The 18,500-nt window shown below is 32.0% G+C and overlaps 1 protein-coding gene across 7 annotated transcripts in view; it reads right to left on the reverse strand.

The window, feature by feature from the left end:
* Positions 1-1,112: 1,112 nt before the first annotated feature.
* Positions 1,113-18,500, reverse strand: part of LOC136985744 (CUGBP Elav-like family member 4) — a 424,677-nt gene continuing 407,289 nt past the window's right edge. For all 7 annotated transcript variants that reach the window (XR_010882380.1, XR_010882378.1, XR_010882383.1 and 4 more), the window contains one exon: positions 1,113-5,767. The gene's annotated coding sequence lies outside the window, so the exon portion shown is untranslated. The remainder of the gene's footprint in view (positions 5,768-18,500) is intronic.

Consider the following 18,500-nt stretch of genomic DNA (forward strand, 5'->3'; position numbering starts at 1 on the left):
AACACTTTAGTTTTAATGATAATTAAATATATCAGAAACATTGCCACCAAATTATATTAATATCAATAATCAACAGATTATATGTTTGTGTATCTAATACCAGTTGGAAATTGTATAGGCTATAGTGAAGATCATATAAATTACTTTAAAACAATACTTTTTGTGAATAAGATTTAAAAAATAATATGAAGTTAAACTTTTGTTTTCTTTGTGGTAAAACTATTAGTTTGGTTTGATTAATTGATATTTTTATTATATATAACTTTTTTTTAATATGCTACAGTATATAAAAACTATTTTTGCTCTTCAAGAGTTACATTGTGTTTCTTTACTCTTTATGCTTCTAGGGCACTGAGAGGGTCTTTTTTTTCTACCCCATATGGATTCATCTAGATGATAAGGAATAGACTGGGATATATTTTCCATGTAAATTTTCTAATATTTCCAACCAATTCAGGTTCCTTAGAGTGGCAATCTGACACTTTTATGGCTTTGGTCATTTGACTATCTACAGTATATAATCAGATTAGTTTAATTAATTTTGTTATAAGAAATAATTATTAATTAATTTGGTTTTTTTTAATTCTATTGAATTACATTTTATAGTTCAAACTTATTAAAATTTATGTATTATTTAGAAAAAAATATTTCAATAAAGTTAACACACCTACTAACATAATTAGCAATTTCCTCTGGTTTTTTCAAAAGATTAATTATAGCATTTTGTTTTTTGTAACGTTTTTAATTTTCCAAGTTTTTTCTTAGTTCTGAGGATGGACCACAGAAAGTACAAGAGTATTTAAGTTACTAAATGCATTAACTTTCTTACTAGTGCACTTGTTTTTCTACTTACCAGGTAGTTATTTTGGTGCCATAAAATGCAATGCAGCATTTTACTCATTATTTTTAATGTACTAAATTATAGAAAAGATTTAATTTAAGTATAAAAATCATTGGCAGGTTTATTGCATATTAAATAATTATTATAGTTAATATTATTTTTAAAGTATTGCTTAATAATTAAATCATTATTCCAGCAGATGTAAATTTTGTAAAATGTATTTTATTATAATAGAATCCTACATTATTCTATTAAAAAATAACAAAGACCATTCATTCAAAGATTGCAGTTTATTTTCTGAAGAGAAGCATTAGGGTACAAGTATAATAGATTTGAGAGAGTATGGTTATACTAATTACAGTGCTCATGATAGGATATCAAACTTTGCTGTTGTTATTTTGACTGGGATATGGAGTTTTTCCTTCCCCATGAGTAAGCTCGTACTTAATCACATGGCAATCCCAGAGTAAGGAAAAAACAAGAGAATGACCCCGGAACGGCCATTCGAAATGATCGTGCTCGTGTTTGCGATTGTGTGGACCGTTTGACTGTAACAAGAAATGGAGAATTAATATTCACCTAGTACAAAATTGGTTCACACACACACCCTTCCCCCGCCCATAATGACAAACCTATAAACCTGTTAACTGGATTCTTGTAATTTATCTCCCCGATTACAAAAAGTTTTGATAATATAACTTTGTGTTATAACTAGCTGCTAGGGGCGTCGATGATTTTTGATAGGGGAAAGGAGATAGCAAACAAAGAATAAATATTCTTATAATTATAAAGCTAGTTATGTATTTATGTATATAGAATGATATAATGAAGAATAGTTTGCCAACGCGGACGACTGGGGAGGATGACTCTTTATCATCATGAGATAATATCAACAAAAAATTATAACTGTCCGTAGTTCATATGGTTGATATGCTATATACATTGTACATGATCCATTAAGCTTCAAAATATTTTTTGAAACTTGACCTCTTGTTGATGATACCTTTACAAAAAAAACAATTTTAAATACTTTATGGTTTATGATTGCACTTGGCCACATTGAATTGTTCTTTAGGACTTAAATAAATAAATTAAGATAAAAGTAAACATTATCTACATTAGGAAATACAGTATCTATATATATAATATATATATATATGTATAGAAATTCACAGTTAGCACTATTTCTACGTAAGTAAAAAACATAATCACAATTATGGATATTGACATCATTCTTTACAGGGAAACTTAATTTTCCAGAATGGTAATAAAAATCACATATAGTTTTGGTATCCAACAGCCAAAGTCTCTTTTCAGTGCCAGGCATCTAGATGGAACTTTTCCATTGGAAGCTATCACTATGTGCTGGACAAATAATTCTGCAGTAGTTTTTCTAAATTTTCTAAATAACAGCTATTCTAGACAAAGAAGTGAATAGCAAGTGGACAGACAAGAGATTCCATTTGATCAATAAGGCATTGTGCTATTTTCCTCCTCTTAAACAAAAATTCTATATACAAAATCAAGATTGAGGAGGCTGAAAAGTACCAATTAATACAACTTTTTTATATTAAAAATAAATATAATTTGTATTAAGCCTATATATACATTATATTTTGACATAAAGTTTTAAAAACAATTTTCTGTTTATTATCATACAGGATACTTTTCCCTTTTTCTTAAAAGTAAATTAAATGGGTATGCAGTATATTAGATCAATATAATGATTACTCTGGAACTGTAAAAGGTAAAGAAAAGTACTGGTCGGATGAATGTAGAGTTTTGTCAGACGAGAGTTGTGCTTCTAATTCTGAATAAAAATGAAAGCAATAATGCATTGGATATACTGAGATTATCAGTAACAGCCTGGTTATTCATTCCTCGTGATCTAAGAAATGGTCCCATGACTTGAGTTCTATTACCACTTCACAGGCACTTTAATGACTTCTGTAATAAGTTGATGCTCACAGTCATAATAAATTCTATAAAAGATAAATTTTATACGTATTTACAATAATTCCATGAATTACCAAAACAGGAAAAGAACAAACAATAATATTTTGAATGAAAATAATGTATGAATACATGTGTATATATGTATATGTATATATATATGTTTGTATATATATACTATATATATAGTTAAGGATATCAATATATGTCTGCCCACTGCTGTTCACTTGCCTACAGTGCTTGCTATATATCAATAAGGTGATGATAACTATGGCTAAACAAGATGAACAATGAGCTCCTCCACTTTTTCTTCTTTTTGTCTTTCACTTTCACAGTAGTTAATGAGGAGTTTTAGCAAGGATGATATTCTATATATCTAATGAAATACAATATAGCATGCTAAATGGTGCAACCCATGCACCAAGGCATTGGGAATTAGTAGATAGGCATATGGTGCAATAATTACTCTACAAAAATCTTCTATGAAGAAAAATCAATTCAATAAAAAACTTCATTTGGCAAGTAGGGCAGATTTTGCAATGGTAGTTAAATTTGGCTAGAGAACTTGATATCAACATTCTGTCTCACACCAATAATTAATGAGCATTTTCTTAAGAATTTCAATCCACTTCTTTCATTTCTCTTGTTCCCAGGACTTGGCTAGTAAATTTTAAAATGAAAGACTAACAATTTATAAACTTGACATATAATATATTAAAAATTTATACCGAACTAAGTTGTTGAAAATTGATTCATATATAATAATAGAATAATACATCAATTGTAATGAAGATGGCATCTTTAAATTGGATATATTACTGCATTTGGCTCATTGATACCCAACTGATGCAATTATAAAAGATATATAGTATATATACTGACACACAAGAATTCTTTTGAACATTCATCTTTGTCAGTCTGGGAAGAGGAATGCTGTGTTTGTGCAATTCTCTGTATGAAATGCTGCATTGGCATGGAATATTACACCCTAAAATCCCCAATATATCTATCTAACTATCTTTACATATATATATATATATTTATATATATAACCCCAAATTATAACAGCTGGAATGCTAGTAAATGTTTTAGTGTGGAAGATGCAACTACTTGACCATTTTTTTTAAATCTACAAGTGATCAAAATATGTTTTGTCTTTCCATCCAGTAAGACACAGATAGGACATATGCTGCTTTATAGAACAAAATAACTTCCAATAGGCAGCCAACTCAGAATGTTGTAACTGGCATCAATTGTTGTTTCTTTCTATTACTTGTAAACATCCTATGAAAGCGATGTCCTATCTCAATGAATGTCTGTGCGCTACTATCTGGATGTTTTTGGCATGGTATAATTGGAAATTCTGAATCAAGAAAGAAAAACTGCAAATTTTTTTTTCAAGGTAATTTACACATTTATACGAATAATTCTTTTCATCAAATATGTTTTCCTTAATCTTCTATATTGTCTGGAAAATTCAACTGTAAAAAGTATAAAAGATGTGAAAGGTGTCCTATCACAGACCCTTGACAAATTCTATAACTCAGTCTAGTGCAGCCAACTTGATATCTTTGCTGACTGAAACCAGTGCCAATGCATACATACTATGAGATGTAGCCAAAGAAACAGACGGTGCAATATTTTGCTGTTTTATCATTAGCATACTTGTAAGGCTTTCTTTACATGCCATACAGTATTCAACAAAGGCATGTTTGTTGATTTTTTTTTTTTTTTTTTTTTAGCTAAGAGCTGTATTCAACATGTAGCCGAAACTTTTCCGGCATCCAATCTCTACTCGTCGCGTGTTGTTTAGCTAAGTACAATTTTTAAAATATTAATACAAAAGTGTTTTCTAGCCTTCTAAGCCTACAGTGCAAATGTCGTTTATTCTAGATATAACGGCATTGCAAATATATAGGTATCGAAATCTAAAAGCAAAACTGCCCGAAAGATTCTTGGTTGACTTGATACCCTGTCCACTGCAGGAATAAATTACACTACGTCTACTTCCTAAAACCTAACCGTCCCTGCGTCACTGGGAACAGATGGCACGTACTGGTTTGTTGACTGGTACACCCTCCTATGGCAAAACATGCTGCCAACAGATAGAGGACAACAGAAATGGGGCACCTCTTACAATCTCAAATACGTGACTAAAATAATTCTTATCATTGCTTGTGAAAAGTATCTGTAAACTCTACAATAATCCGCGAAAGATATCTCCAAGAGCAAAACTTTTTTCTTCGTTCCTATACAGATGAGAAAAATATTTGTTCAGAAAAGAAATCTCTTTGTAGAGTTCTAGAGCTACTAGAAAAATTATGCTGCACAATGGGAAGATACGAGGATGTAATCAATGTATACAAGTTTTGAGACAATGTCTCATTCTATCTTGTAACATACAGACTTGTCTACATTATGTTTTTAGTCCTGCTGCTTCATTCTAGTAGTCCAGAAGTGTGGACAGATTGACACATAATGAGGCTTTCTTTTATAAAGCCTAGAAGTCTGAAGTCTTCAATGTTTTAACACTGATTCTGATCCAGTCTTCTGAAAGATGAATGTTTTCAACTTCTAGCATCCAATTGGCTTAAAATGATGGAAGAACATGGTATATTACAGTATGTGCAGTCTATTCACCAAGGGCTGATATGGTTGATGTTACTTACCACTTGGCACCAACAAGGCCAAAAACAATACTGTTATGTTGAGTCTTTACAGAAGAGCATTGAATTTTGATCCCCAAGGAGGTCTTTTTTCTATATCATTGTATTCAGCTCTGAAAGCAGCAAAGAAAATGTACACTGCTACACTCTACTAATGTCCAATCCAACACTAGTTTTCTATTTCTTTTCTTATCAAAGGAAGGATAAGGCTGAAACTGTCTTTCTAGAAGGGAAGTTTAATAATCAGGTCCTCCAGTGCAGACAAAATGTCATGGAAATCATACTCCTTTATGCTTTTGAGACCCATCTGTAAAAGAATGTAAAGCTAAATATAGATGATTTTTTATATGAATTAATTTATATATTACATATTTTAATTAATTATTAAATAATATGATAAGGTTTAAAGTAAATAAATAACCCAGACTTAAGTTCAAAACATATATACTAAATACACATCAGAATATCAATATTTCATTACATAACAACAAGAAAATATTTACACTTTCATAATACTGTAATAATATCATTTTAATTCTGACACAAATATCTTTATTGGTTTAACAAGAAATTTAGAAACTTATTTATACAGGAAGATCAAATGAAAAGTTTACTTGCAAAAAGTAAATTTGATGATACTGATGAGGAGTTTCTAATGTTATCCTTTGGTCCATAGTAAATAAATGCTTGAGATTTAAGTGTTCCTTAAGACATATATAACAAAATTATAATAATTACAAATGGCTTATAGGATTGAAAAGTTTACACTTCACAGGTAAACTTTTTATTTGATCGTTCATTACTGCTGGAAAACTTCACTAGCTGTACTGGATAAATTCATTGTTTGAGATCAGTCAATTCTATCAGCCAGATATAATAATAATAATGTATAATTTTTGTATTATAGATTTATTAATGGATTTTATTTATTTGGAATAGCACTTCACTTAATTAAGATTTAAAATTAATGTTCCCTATCATTCAATTCATTTGCAAATGTTCATCTATTAATGCTGATCTTAAATAAAATTTTACATGTTTCATCTTTCAAAATGTCTTTTCACACATATCAGTACTGCCAAATATTGATAGAAATCTGCCATTATATAATTTTATTTGAGAAAATTCATTGCTTGAAATGCATTACTAGAATTTATTAGATTCTTCTTTTGGCATCTCATTACATTGCACATTAATAACTTCCAATTGAAGGTTGGAGGAAATCTTCTAAATTGCATAGTTAAATGGATTTTGAAATATAAAAAACTTTTTGCTCTTACATTGAGTTCTGAAAAATGCCACTGAAATTGTAGCTGGAGTTTGGAAAATATACCCACTGCAAATTTTTATAGGGATGGAGATGTTGCTTCTTTTTTAACTTTTGACAGCACAAGAATTGTGTAAAGCAGCTTAAACAACTAACATTATTTGAGTCACAAGAATATGTAACTCAAATAATGTCAGATGTCATCAAAATTACTTTACTGCATTATAGATTTTACATATAAGTGCTATTTTGACTTGTAATTTTATAAATATATTCGTAAAATTTATAATTTTATGTTCAATTCATTAAGAAGTTTATATTCAGAAGTATATTATCAAGTTTATAGCAAACACTAAATTCCAAAGCTATTCAGTGTTTGATAACAGTGGTTGAAGATGGTACTTTTCATTCATAAAAATCTCAATCACAGCCCTGAGCACAAAAAAAAATGCAATAAAACTTGATTACAGTTAAGCCATTGAATTGATAAGTTGGAATATTCAACTTTTATTTCTGACAAAAATTCACAAAATTGATGATGGTTAAGTCCATATTAGCAAGCAAAGTACATAATACATTCAAATATTTTGTCCAAATAAGTTTTTATGATCTATAAGTTGTGTATACTGAAGTGTTCTCACTGGACATTTCATGTATCTTGTCTGCCAGAACTGCCAGTTGAGATAAATCTTTCCTAGAAGCAGACAAAATTTGTATAGTGCATTGGATGATAATTATTGCAACCAAAAGCTTTTCAGGAAATCATTGTTCAGTTTGTCCCCAGCTAACATTTTCATTTGTCTTAGTAAATAAAAAGGCTTTTGTCCTCGAGTTTCAGTTCACTAAGTAGTTGATAGTTTTACTTTCAGTATCAGCAAATTCTATGATTAGTCTGTTTTTTTTAGCATTTCATATTTATTCTCTTACAGTAGCTGAAAGATGATATCTCTAATGTATGCCAAAGTTTCTGTGTTGATAGTTACAATGAAGCTTGAATATTTGGTGATATCTACAGTTATCCCTGATAAGTGAAATGCTGCTTTAATCTGGAGAACAATAAGCATATATTCTTCTTGGGAAGTTGCGATTGCTATTTTATTAACTCAGTATTTTCAGGTCAAAATGTTCATTAATGAAAATCCTTGTTTTTTCTGATAAAAAGTAATATTATGAACAGTTTTGTAGATCAATATAACTTTAACCTTTATTTCATCCTATTGTCGTCATATTCTGGGTTCAAGTGACCAATGTTGCTGGTAGTCCTTTCAATAATCACAGTGGTCATCTTCGTGGTTTAAGAGGTAGACTGCACATCATCTGGTCACAAACATACACACTCTCTCTTTCCTGCAGCTATTTCCAACTTGGAAACACTTCAAAGAAGAGAGACCCATCAATATGCAAATGTAAAACCTCTACACTCTTCCGAGGAACAGAGGAGAACTTAACAAGATGCAGATGTAAAGTCTCTACAAATTAATTTTTTCTCAACTTCGAAAATATTCTGACCAGTAATAGTTCCATGCAGACTATTCATACAGGCTAATTTTTCAATTCAAACTCTGCACTGACCCATCAAACAAACAACAACTGAACCATTTAGTAACATCTGTTAATAGTCTCTATTAACAAGTTTATTTTCTCTGGATATTGTAATGTGTCTAAAAGCATAATATTAAAAATCCAATTGGTACTTATGGGTTAAGAGGACACCAGTTGGAAATTGCGATCAAAATCGCGTTTTTGAATGAAATTATCTAAATAATAATAGAATAGTAAATTTAACTCTTAAACAGTAATTTTTGTTCTTTTTAGTTGTAAAAATGAAAAAACATCAAGAAGGATGATTATTATCTCTCTGATTCCAGCAAACAGAAGAAACAGTGGGGACGCACGTTCTAACCTAACCTAAAACCTATTCTAATAAACTATCATAATTATCATCAACTATGATAGTTTATTAGAATAGGTTTTAGGTTAGGTTAGAACGTGCGTCCCCACTGTTTCTTCTGTTTGCTGGAATCAGAGAGATAATAATCATCCTTCTTGATGTTTTTTCATTTTTACAACTTTAAAAAGAACAAAAATTACTGTTTAAGTTAAATTTACTATTCTATTGTTATTTAGATAATTTCATTCAAAAATGCAATTTTGATCGCAATTTCCGACCGGCATCCTCTTAACCCATAAGTACCATCCATTTTTATTTTCTTGTAGACAGTACATAAATAAATGCATGGATATGTAGTGTGGACATACATGAATTTGGATGTATGGATTTTATACAATTTTCATGTATCATGAAATATTATCTTCCAATTTTACAGTTTTAAATGATTCTTTCTTTCCTGTATGGAAACAGATGATGGGCCATATTTGACCCAGGAGCTTCAGTTTGCTGACTCAATATAAATGTTATCTGTGGATATTTGAAATTACACAAAGTCCAAGGATTTATCAATAGAAAATTAATTACATTACATTTTAGCATCTTAGAGAATAATTTAATCAATTCTTTTTTGGAGTTTAAGAAGTTTTATATTTAATACCCGCAAGAATGTTACAATGAAAAGATGATTGGCTAGGCAACAGAATATTTTTAAAATACAATAAAAGGTTTTAACAAAAAATTATATAAATACTACAATAATTAATAATAAATATATTATCATCACTTGCTTTAAAACTTCTTAAGACTCCAAGAAAGCAATTATATTTTGATTTAATAAGATGTAATATGTCTCCAAAATGCAAAGAAAGAATTTGTAAATACAGTAAAACTTCTCTAACTTGAATAGTCTGTAAATTGAAGTTTTTTCTTGCCCCTTGGAGCTTCGTGCTAGAGAAGTTTTACTGTATAATGGGGGTGGGATAGCAATTGTAAAGTATAAAAATAGCATTATATAATTTCAGGATGATCCCTTAAAACTTAAGTATAAAATTAAAATAAAATCTAATTAACAGTTAAATGATTTTATAAATTATATAAGCATAAAAAATAATAAAATTTGGCACAATCTTTGAAAACAAATAAATAAACTTCTGCTAATTTCAAGTACCCAACTTTTTATTAATTAAAAAAAAAATGTTTTTGGTCAAAATCTGACTATCCTGAGCTTAAAATCTTACATTTAAGAATCTAAAATAATGTAGCATAAAATTATTTATTTTATTTTATTTTATTTCACATGTTATATGGCATTTGTTTGACTAATCACTTTATCCAAACACTTACTTTTTCAATAATCCAGAAAATGAAAGACAGATTAACTGTTTTGGAGTGTTCATCATTCCATCATCAGATTGTTGTGATTTAATAAATGTTTGAATTCTAGTTATTTAAAACAATTATTCTGTTGACACACACATATGACTTATATATGAATAAGTTTAAATTACTTTTTGTGGTTAGATTGCTATACTTCAAACCTTTGGATGAAGTATAACATCAAATACAAGAACCAAATAATATTAATAGAAACGATAATAAAACAAATCAAGTAAATAAAAAAATAAAATAATTTCCAATGGAAATTGTTTTAAAATGCTGGAATTTGAACATTTATTAAATTACAATGATCTGATGATGAAATGACAAACATTTGAAAAGCTTAATCTGTCTTTTATTTTCTGGCTTATTGAAAAAGTAAGTGTTTGGATAAAGTTATTAGTATATAGAGCCATCATAGCAAAAATTTTACAATCTGGATTGTTATTGGAATGTAACATATAAACATTAAGATCATGACAAAAATGAAAATGTTTCTGTGATATAAAATGTATAAAATAATGAAATGAAATTAAAAGGAACATTTGTTTAAAGTAGTCTTTTTAATTTCAGTTCATTACTTAACAGCATTTTATGTTATATTTATATCAAAGTACACAATTAACTAACTTGTAACTTTGCTTCTGTTAATATGACTGTTAGGTAAGGTGACCAGACGTCCCACTTTTTTACAATTTGTCCCGCAACATTTTAAAAAAGTTCCAAGTTTTGGAAAGATTAAGTTTTTTGTCAATTATGTGTCATAAACTTATCTCTTATGTTTAAGATTCATAAAGATCATTTTGTATCACGTGTATCAGTACCAAGGTATGCATGAGCATTGGAAATAAAAAATGCCGCGCCGACAAAACCCTTTGTGTTCTTGGCAAAGACCAACAGAAAATGGTTTGGGGTGTGCAGCTGCAGCAACAGAGCAGCACGTGTTCATAGGCTGTCCAAACGAGCAAACGTTTTGTTTGTTGCATGTTACATAGTGCAGAATACGGTGCAGAATATAAAAATTGTGGAATATGCTGTCCTTACCAGGAACTAATGCCACAACTGAACACGTTTTTTCTACCGTAAAAAAAGTGTGGAATCTGATAAATCACAATTAAGTGTTGAGACTTTGACAGCCATATTATGTGTGAAATATAATTTAACAAATTCTTACAAAAAATTTCATATTTTAAACGACAGCAATCTACTAAAAAAAAATTCACTCAAATGAGAAATATGCAAAAGAATAAAGAATTTTTAAAGATTTATAATAGTATATATATTTATTATATTTGTAAATTTTACATATGTTGAAATTTAAAAAAAAATAATAATACAATACAATTTTTGCATTCTTTGATAATAAAATTTTGTTGCTCTAGAACAATTTTTTTCAACAAGACAATTGCTTCCCCCTCAATTTTGTCCCACTTCACCAATGTTAAAATCTGGTCACCTTACTGTTAGGAAAACATGCATATTCTTGTTTTTAACTTGTTTCTGTTTTCTTTCTCTTGATTTGTGTTCAATAACAATTATTCTGCCTTTTATTTTTCAGCCATATTTTGACTTCTATTACTTTCTCAGTGCCTAAGATATATTTATTACTTATTATTGGTTTTAATATTTAGCTTTCTTTAGTACTGTAGGGTAGGTCATGTAACCCAATATGTAGATTTGTCCTATCACATATATACATGGTTTGGCTAGAAAATAATGAGACTGATTGCCTGCACGCAATGGTCACATGTAGGCTAAAGTGAGTGGATGCGTAAACAACCTTGAACAAGTTAGAACAAGCACAGTAAGTCTCAACTTGCTACCACTATTAGATTTGCTTTAAGTGCCTGCTGCAAATGGACATGTTATTAGCATGCATCAGAAAAATGGCCAGCTTGAAAGAGGAACAGTGTATCAATCCTGAAATTTTTAATGAAATTGAAAAAACTGCCACTGAATCTTTGCACCTGCTATGTGAAGCATACAGAGATGCATATTTTTAATCATGCATTTGTCATGTGAGTATGGATGGCACAGATTTCTGAGGGCCAAGAGGATGTGAAAGATGAATGTTCTGGACAGCCCAGCATGTCAAAAACCAAGGAATATGAACAAGAAGCCGAACAAATTGTGAACCAATACTACTACAAAGACGTTCTGGAATCTTTGCAAGAAAGGGTCAGAAGAAAGTGACAACATTTGTGGCAAAATGAATGGTTTCATCCTCTATCAGGACAATGCACCAGCCCATTTTGCTCTGTCAGTGTAGCAGCTTTTAGCCAAGAAAGTAATGACAATACTTGAACACCCACCATACTTGCCTGACCTAACTCTGTGCAACTTTTACCTTTTTCCTAAAGTCAAGTCTGCTCTGAAAGAACACCATTTTGATTCAATTTCTGCTGCCAAGAAAAAAACAACAGAGCTTTTCCATAGCCTTACAGATAATGACTTGCAGCACTGTTATGATCAGTGGAAGCTGTGAATGCAGCACTGTGTAGAAGTAGAAGGATCATACATTGAAGGGTAACACAACTAAAGTGATTATACTACTCAAGATTTAAAGTTCCAGCTTCAGTCTCATTATTTTCTAGCCACACAGGACAGGATAGGATATATATACAGTATTATGTGCATAGATACATCAGATGTTAATAACAACACTGACCAAACTTCAGGAGGTGATAGAACATCAAAAAATAAGTTTAATTAAGAAAAAACACTAGTATCCTGAAACACTTTATCCTCCCCTTTTCTCAGGTTAAGTGCTACAAAAATTTTCTTTCTTTTTTTTTTATATCTTGGAAACAATACAAGATGTTTAGTTGAAATTTTTTTTATGGTTTTTGCTGTAATAAGCCTACATTTTTAAAGGTTTTTATGCGTATGTTTTTTTACTATTGGTGACAAATTTCTTTACAAAACATGTGTGACGCCACTGAAAAACTAATTAATTTTGATGTTTTTTAATCTACGTCAAATTTAGCATACAGTATTTTGTTCTTTTTGATATATGTTTTCTGTAATTTTGAAGTTGTAAATTACTTTATTAGCATATTGTATTTTGTTGTTTCTCATTTTCTTTTAGGACTGTAGAAAATCTAAGATTACTGAAATACAATGCATCCCACAACAAAAATGCAATAGTAACTTACCATATTTACTCGCATATAAGATGAGGTTTTCGCTCATTTTTCACTACTTCAAAAACCTAGGTTGTCCTATACATGTGAGCAAAGGATTCTTTGTGTTGTGGCCAACCTGGCAACACTTAAACGCATCCCTCACATAGTTTTTGTCTTCCTCTCGAGTTCATTCTTACCACATGCATTGTACTGATGCCAGTCCTTGTACCCCAGTTCCAAATAAAATTATTTTTTCTTTTAAGATCTGTGATTATTTGGTCTAAAACCCAAAGCATTTTTGGAATAATTTCTGTAAACCATGCATAGTTTATGCTGCCATTATAGGTCTACAGTCTATTTATCATAAGTTAGCAACTACTGTAAACAAATTAAGACATAACCCGCTTTGTTTATTGGTTTAATCCTATGTCTATCAATTAAAACTGCATTGCATCTCATTTGTCCACAGAAAATAGTTCTTTATTATTTATAAAATCATTAATAAAATACAGGTCACTTAGCAATGATTATAAATGTAGTTATTTCATATTAGTTAAATTGTTATTTTTAATGAATATTAGCACATTATCATTATAATATGCATGACCAGAAAAAGTTTCTTTTTAATGTTTTTGATTTGTTTTCCATTCATCACGTATTAAGGCAAATATGGTTGTTTGCCTTAATATGTGCATTTGATAATATTTTATTTGTATTAATAAATTTAATTTTCTTTATTTTGATATCTAAAGTCACACCTTGTCCTATGTGTGAGATCAACACGTGAGTAAATACAGTACTTTGCTAAATTTGCTATAAATTAAAAACAACACCAAAATTAATTAGTTTTTCAGTGGTATCACACATGTTTTGTAAAGAAATGTGTCATCTTTTCACACCTCTACCTATTCATTTGCTCCATTCCCTATGTTTACAAATATCAACATTGAGATGAATAATCTAAACTCTTAATAGTTATTTGATACAAATTATTTTGCAAAAGATTATGTCACAGAAGATATTTTTTAACAATTCAAATTTGCAAATTTGCAAATTTAATTTAAAGACCATGATTATTAGATTGACTGACTGTCCTAATTTACCTGAGTCAATCAATAAATACATGAGCATTATCTCATATGCTAGATAGTCTGTTCAGGATGCAAAGTTTCAGTTTTCAAAAATAAAATATACTATCTAGAAATATATAATTTTTTAGCTAGATTAAACCTTGTTTATGTAGTAAAAATCTGAATTAATATCTATTCTGACTTTGAAGTAATACTTTTGATTTTTAACAATATATACATTTATAATATGATTGTATGCTATTATTTCATCTTATAATAAATGTTTTTCAGTGCAATGAGCATGATCTGGATGATCAAAGGTGTTTAGTTACACTGTAACCTGCTAAATAAACAATCCAACACATAGACACAAAAAATATCTATTTTATAGACATCATGGCAAGAATAAGTAAAGAAACCTCTCATATTCTAGTTTATCACTTTCAAAAGTTGATCATCCAAGCATATCTTCTTAGTTTCACATTTTCTTAACTCACCTATGCTGAAATGAAAAAAAAAATACAGCAAGCTTATTTTATTCTTTTGCTCAGTTGGCAAATTAATAAAATAAACTTACAATTAACAGTTTACAAATGAAAACGGCACTCAAGATTGCAGAGACACAGCATTATATTACAATATGTAACTTTTTTGAAAACAAACTCTTAAAAGATAACACTATATTGTTTATTGGAATTCTACATTTATATTCTGTCTACAAAAAATTTCTACATAATAAAAACAACATCCATAATTTGATTTATTATACAGTGATGCCTTGTACTTCTAATTTAATTCATTCCAGAAGACCATTCAAACTCTGAATCACTCGAAGTCTAAATCAGTTTTCCCCATTAAAAATTAGCAAAAAGTGAATTAATCCATTCCCAGACCATAAACAATACCCAATTCAAGAAATGTAAAACAGTAAATACACATAATTTAAGGTAAGAATAACACAATTAAATGCCCTAATAATAAATTAAAGCAAGAAAACAATAAGTAAATATTGTACAATAAAATGTAAATTGCATTTACTGGTCACATGCTGTCAACCTTGGCATCTAAAACATGGCCACCAGATCCACCAAGTGTACCCCTTTCATGCTTTGTGGTAAGTTCCTCTTAGACTTGGTCCCTCTTAGACTTAGTCCCTGCCCGTGTGTGTTTCCACACACGGGCAGGGTGCCCCGTTGATTGGTATTGCGTTTCATCAGCTTTTTGACTGTCTTTTTTGGGTGAATCACCTGCGTTTATTTGTCTTGCTCTACTTTTCTGCTAGTTACCAATCCACGGGGAAGCAAAGTCGTACCTTCACAAGGTCCTGCCCGTGAGTAGCCCAGAACAGTGAAACCGAACAACTACTGCATCTTTTAGCATTGGTGTTACAGTCCTTTTCAGGACTATGTCGGCCAAAAGGCCTCATATTTCAGATTCAGACAACGAGTTCTCGTCACAAGGTGAAATGGACATTTTGCTCGAGGATGAGTGTACAAAAATTGCAGAAAATATCCACGAAGAAGTGAGAAGCTACATGCTTTCAAACAGCAGTTGCAAGCTGGGAGCGGGAGACCACGTCAAGTTCATCTGTGACCAGATTGATAGACTCGTCATTACGTTGGCAGAGAGGAGAGTTGATCCACTTCAAGCTGCAAAGGACAACCTCTGGGTGAAGATTGAGAAAGTCCTGAAGTCCAGGAACCCGGCCAGCCCAACCAGACCAACATACGCTCAAGCTGCAGCGAAGAGAAACCAGATGCCAAGAAAGGAAATCCTTCACATAGAGCCCAAGAGGTAGAAGACAAAACAAAAATTAAAGAAGAATGTCCATTGGTATCCAAGCTGTCAGGAAGCTATGGAGGGGAGGAGTTGCCATCAAGGTATCAACGCCTGAGGAGGAGAAGAAACTAAGAGAGGTAATTGAGGAGAAAACAGGCTTAAAAACAAGGGAACCTCATAAGAGGAAGCCCAGACTAGTCATATACGGCGTGGGAATGGACCTCCCCAAAGAAGAATTGCAAAAACATTTATTTCAGCAAAATGATATGGTACATGAGGCCATGTCAACAGAAAAATTCTGCAGCCAAACTGAGATCAAATTCCAATTTGGAAATAAAAATAAATCGACGATGAATTGGGTGTGGAGGTAAGCCCTCAAATTAGAAGACTAATCCTACAGAACAAGAAAGTTAACTTAGGTTGGTCCAGGTGTTGTGTTGAGAACTACCTGTCAGTTATACAGTGTTTCCAGTGCTGCTGCATTGGACACATTGCCAAGGATTGTAAAGAGAAGGGACCTACCTGCAGCCAATGTGGTCGGGGTCATAAATTCAAGGAGTGCCCAGGTAGGGATAAAGCTTGAATGTACTAACTGCAAACGAGAAAAGTTAAAAGACACATGCCACAATGCATGTTCTGAAAAGTGCCCACTCATTCAAAAGGTAAGGAAAATGCTAATTGCCAAAACAGACTATGGACAATAAGCCCACTAGTCATACAAAGGACAGAAGGATTAAAATGGTTCAAGTTAATGTTCAACGTTCAATAAGCTGCACATCAGCACTTTGTACAACTTTAGAGAGGGTAGACCTAGCCCTCATCCAAGAGCCCTACTGCCTAAAAGGGGCACCAGCTTGCTTTAAGACTACCTATAGGACCTTATTTAACAAGGACTTCTGTCCCTCTACTGCTGCCATAATCAGGAATCAGGACATTCCAATAATTTTCCACAAGGAAGAGCAATAAATACATCACCTGCCTGGAGGTGGGGAATGGAACCATGAATTACTTTCTGGTTAGTGCTTACTGTCCCATTACAAATGATCTCAACCCGATACTTCATTGTTTGGACGAGTTGATCAAACGACAAAGAAAAAAGCATATTATAATCAGTGGGGATTTTAATGCTCATTCTGAACTCTGGGGCGACCCAGAGAATGACGATAGAGCTGACCTATTACTGGAGTTCGTCAATGCTAATGACCTGCACATTCTGAATCAACCAGATTCTCTGCCTACTTTTGACGCACAGATTGGCCAAAGCTGGATTGATCTGACCATCTGCAACAGTAATGTCCTGTGAAAGATTCAACTGTGGGAAGTGTCTTCGCTGTGTAGTCTCAGCGACCTCAGTTACATCTTTTTAGACATAGGGCTCACTGAGGAGACATACAGTGATCAAAATATCCATTATGCCACCCACAGAGCAAACTGGCCACTATTTAAGGCCAAGATTGAGAGAGTGATGAGTCTGAAAACATTGAAAAACTGCAAAAATAAATACGAGGCTGAGGAAGCCATTACTCAGTTTAGAGAGTCTCTCCTTGCTGTATACGAGAAGACCATACCTAAGAAAAAGAAAAGTCAGCAGTCTGTGCCATGGTGGGACGGTGAGCTTACACAGATGAGGAAAGACAGCAATAGATTGCGGAGGAGGTACCAAAGAGCCTGCAATAATGAAGAAACATGAATATCTGGATAAAAGTAAAGTGGACAAGGATCTGATCAAAACTTAAACTTCAATTGTGGAAGAACTATTGCACTGAAAGCACCTCTAAACCATGGAGGTATTTGTATAAAGCCTGTGCAGGCAAACTCAAAAGGCCCACTTACCTAACAACAATTCAGGATGGAGATAAATATACCGTGGGCATAGAGGAGACTATCAGGAAACTTATGGATACATTTTTCCCTCTCAACGAAGAGGGAATGGATACGCCAGAACAACAGCGCATAAGGCTTAGTGGCAAAATCGAATGTAGGAACAATGTGGACCCTGAGTTCACAAAAGCAGAGATAGAGTATGCTATATCTAGGCTCAAGCAGGGCAAAGCCCCTGGGCCCGATAGAACTGTTGAAGACATAGTCAACAAACTCTGGGAGACAAACCCAGATTATCTTACTGAAATGTATAATCTGTGCTTATGGTTTACATTCTTCCCTTCAATATGGAAAGAGGCCAAGTTAGTAATTATCCCAAAGGAAAAAGAACTGGATAAAAGCCTAGTGAAAAGTTACAGGACAATAAGCCTGCTATCACTGATGGGAAAAGTCCTCAACTTCCTCGTAAGTCAGCGTCTTACGACCCACATAATCAGCAACAGTTTTCTAAGTAATAAGCAATTTGGGTTCCTTCCAAATAGGAGCACAGAGGACATCATCTGCAAAGTAGTGGATACGGTTGAACAAACCCTCACAAGGAAAAAGTACTGCTGTGGTGTCAGTTTAGGTATTAGTGGGGCTTTTGACCATGCTTGGTGGCACCTGATCCTGCTCTCCCTAAGAGAAGCAGGGGTCTTGGAGAACATCTA

This window comes from Centruroides vittatus, unplaced genomic scaffold (genome assembly GCF_030686945.1).
Source record: "Centruroides vittatus isolate TY-2023 unplaced genomic scaffold, ASM3068694v2 contig_976, whole genome shotgun sequence".
NCBI classification, from domain to species: domain Eukaryota; kingdom Metazoa; phylum Arthropoda; class Arachnida; order Scorpiones; family Buthidae; genus Centruroides; species Centruroides vittatus.